Here is a 4,106-nt window from a genome sequence, read left to right on the forward strand (position 1 = left end):
AGAAATGACTCTTTTTCTTTTTCTTTTTTAGATTTGAGCACTCTATAGTCTCTCATTTTCGGCTTTGATGAGTTTTAAGACTCCCTGGGAGGAGAGAGCACTTTCATTCTAATGTTGGCCTCCAGTAATCATTATAATCACTATCTCAAGTGATGGCAGCCCTGGGGGTTTATTTTAGGTAAAGCTCTTGTTGAGTAACTCTGAACATGATTCTCTAATCAACCTGACAATTGTCTTGAGAAGTTCCCTTTTTTTTTCTACATCAAAGTCAAGATCTTTATCCAACCAGTTAGTACTGAGATTAGCACATAACTCCTCAGCGTACATCACTTCATCCACAAAATGAAACAATTAGAAGTTTCTGTCAGAAGGAAACTGTGATGATTTCCTGGCAGAGGAATACACCATGCTTAATAAAGCTTTCCTTAGCAAATGTAAGCAGTTTCATTGAGTGTTTTGTGTAGGCATTATTATTGAGTGTTTTATGTTTTACAGGGAAATTTTACAAATGCTATGTATGCCTTCGAGAGAGTGAGAACCATGAAGAAGATATTAAATTTATATTCTGGGAATTTATGTCCATTAATGGTTAAGGACCTAGAATGAATGTAACTGCAAACACTGAGGAAAGATTAAACACACCGAGTGACAGCTGGGATGCTTAGGAAGCAGTGGTGATGGATGAGACCCCTGCAAAAAGAATGTGAGCACATGAACCAGGATGAGAATTAACTGATGTTGAAAGTGAGTTGATATTGTCCCAGCATTCAGTTGGTGAGATGCATGAAAATCACAAATTAGACAGCAGCCTGGGCTATTTAGCAAATATTTGTCTCAAAACATCAAAAAATATAACTAAAATAAAGGTGCAGAAAAATGAGACATTAGCAAGAAATGTTAAAAGCAAAAGAATGCGATAACCCTTACTTTTTTAATAGAGAATTTAATAGGTGTAGGCCTTCTTGTAGCCCATGATTGGTGGTAGCTTGATATTTAAGAGTGGGCTAATGTTTGGGGGAGGAGGAGGGGGAGGGGGAGGGGAGGGCAGGGGGAGGGGAGGGGGAGGGAGAGGAAGAGGGAGAGGGAGAGGGAGAGGGAGAGGGAGAGGGAGAGGGAGAGGGAGAGGGAGAGGGAGGGAGAGAAGATGTACAAGATTAAGGTTAGCCTTGATCCTACCCTCTCCAGTGTCTTGTGGCTCAGGTGCTCCCTGTAAGGGCCTTTGTTGGAGAATCTGCTTCTCTTTTTCAGATAGATGTAGATCCTAAGGAAAGAGCCACCCCATCAAACCTCAAAAGGGCCCCGGCTGAAACTAAGAAAAATTGGTGAAATAAGCAAGGGTGCTGTTTTCCTGATGAACGGATACCAGCACAAGGGGGAAGGAGACAAACACAGAGACAAATCAACTCCTACCGAATCAGAGAGCCAGAGCTTCAGAGGCCCCCAACACCTCATCACTGAAGCAGACCAAAAATGAACCCAACATGGCTCAGGGAAATTTTGCGTAAGAGGGGGCAGAAAGAATGTCAGAGCCACATGTTGGGTCATGAAATGCAGAAAGAGACATTTATCTTACCCATAACTGTGGGCTAACTCCACAATGCAGGACCCATATACCTCAAGAAGGACGGGCCAATGTGGAGGGGTAGGTCATGGATGACTGTAATAATGGTACCAAACTGTCTGTATTTGCTGAATACAAAACTAATTAATAAAAACTTGTTTTAATAAATTAAAAAATGAATTAGTGCTCGATTCGGCAGCACATATACTAAAATTGGAAAGATACAGAGAAGATTAGCATGGCCCCTATGCAAGGATGACATGCAAATTCGTGAAGCATTCCATATTTTTTTAAAAAGAATGAATTAGAAAAAAATAATAGTGACTGGACCATAGCCCAAAAATACTATTATCAGAAAGGACTGGACATTTATTTTCTTGCTTCAATATTTTTGTTCCTTTTTCCCCCTTAAGGAATAAGACTTAGGCAAGGTGTAGGGGAGAGAGATGACTGGAAACAGGAGGGAAACTTGGTATGCTAATTTAGGGCAACTGATATGTGTTTAGCGGTTTTTAGAGCACTCCAGTGCCCACTAGGATAACCAAAACCACAGGTGGCCTGGCTGCAGAGCATGAGAAAAATCATGTGATATTAGTAGATCATGCCCAGGAAGCTCCAGAGAGATTTTTATAAATGAAACCTAAGCAAAGGCTTATTTAATGTCCTAGTTCCAGGGCTTTTATACAATCTTAGCTTATTAATATATTTGCATCAGGACAATATCCTCATAAAAATTTAGCCTAAACAAAGATGTCCAATCACTAGCCAAATAGTGTGAATCAAAACATGCACACAAGTAATAAGGGACTGGAGGGGAGAAAAAGAACAAAGGAAATCAGCATAAAATGGAAATGAATAAAACAGCTATAAGTATAGGACCCAGGTGTATGGAGAAGTTTGGTGAAAGCCCATACTCAGTAAGTCCTCACTGCTGAGAGCTACCTTAGCCACAGTCATAGCCACTCCATGCACATGAAAGCACCTTGGCACCCAGGGAGTGGGTAATTCACATTCAAGGAGCAATTTCACAGACACCAGCTGACATGAGGAAAAGAGGGAAAGAGAAATAGAGCAAGAAAGAAGAAATAGCTAAAACAAAGAAAAGCATAGAAATTATGAGAAGGAAAACATGAAGGAAACATTTAAAGGTAAAATGAGGGAGTTTGAGATAAGAGAAAGAATGAGGGAAAAAATAAAGAAGGGAAGGTGATCATAATGGAGCTGTGGGGTATAGAAGATGTGAATGCATGTAAAACATAATCCAGTGCCTGCAGATCCTCACAGCACAGGGGTCATACTGGGTGTCACTGCCACACTATCATTGTGTTCTGCTTGCTGCATTTATAAACAGACATCTTCTGGCCTGTAAACCAAAAAGGCCTCCACAAGACATGGAATTCTGGGCTTCAATCCATTCACAATGTGAATTAATTGACTTTACTTGAACTCTACTGTTTTCAGTTGGAGAATTCACTGTGAACATGTTGTACATATCTCAGATATCAAACAGCAAATGTACTGCAGCCAGATTCTGAAACAGAGCCAGATATTGTTCATTAATCAAACAGGGGTCTCTCTGTGATTAGTAAAGACAAGTAAGAGATAAAGAAAGACAATCAACAACTACATGCTTTGAAATGCTTTCCACATTTCTCCTGTTGCTTTGGAAGCAGGGGCTCTACTGGACACCAAGTAATTGTACCCTGAGGGTGAGGGGAGCCTTCAAAGTAACATTTGTCCTGAGAACCTCATTTTCACTACGGTTTTTATATTTTACTCAAAAGTAGTCATTTGGAAGCAGTAGCTTCACAAAACTATTTTTCTTTCTTCTTTTAGAAAATATGTATTTTAATATTGTACATAAAATTTTCCTTTGAGCTGACAAACCTATAAAGTTAATATTCTGATTAATTTCTAAAATGAATGCATGGTGAAATCTTTAAATACCTAAAGTTCTAGCCAAGATTTGTGGGAGCTTGAGAAGATAAATATTCTGGGTCTTCTCAACAAATTGGATGGATGGATATATGTGTGTGTGTGTGTGTGTGTGTGTGTGTATCTTAAATAGACGATTGCAAGAACAAAGATAGATGCATTTATGCACATGTAAATGGATGATAGGTAATAGAAAGAGAAATAAAGAAAAGAAAGGCATGCACACATAAATGAATAGATAGATATCCTTGATAGTTAATCTCTGCTTGTTAATTTGATAAGATTTAGAATCAGCATGGAAACAATCCTCTTGGAATGTCTGTGAGAGATTTTCTACTTAGGTTAATAGAGGTGGGAAGATCTTCCCTGACTGTGGACAGCATCATTCCATAGACCAGGGTATCTGACTTAATAAAAAAGGAGAAGGTGAGCTGAGCAGCAGTAGCCATTGTTCTGTGCTTCCTCTCTTTGGATTGAATGTGACCAACTGCTTCAAGCTCCTGTCACCATGGGTTCCCCACCATGGTGAAATGTAGCCCCTCAAAACTGTAAGTTCTAATAAACTCTTTCCATCTCAAAGCTGCTTCCTTTCAGGTATTTTTTTTTTCAC

General features: G+C 39.4%; 1 non-coding gene across 1 annotated transcript; it reads left to right on the forward strand.

Annotated features, from left to right (window-relative positions):
• Window positions 1-1,744: 1,744 nt before the first annotated feature.
• Window positions 1,745-1,851, forward strand: LOC123461081. The gene has a single exon (XR_006637399.1). It is a non-coding gene; the product is annotated as a U6 spliceosomal RNA (small nuclear RNA).
• Window positions 1,852-4,106: the final 2,255 nt, after the last annotated feature.

Source organism: Jaculus jaculus, chromosome 5 (genome assembly GCF_020740685.1).
Source record: "Jaculus jaculus isolate mJacJac1 chromosome 5, mJacJac1.mat.Y.cur, whole genome shotgun sequence".
In the NCBI taxonomy this organism is placed as follows: Eukaryota; Metazoa; Chordata; class Mammalia; order Rodentia; family Dipodidae; genus Jaculus; species Jaculus jaculus.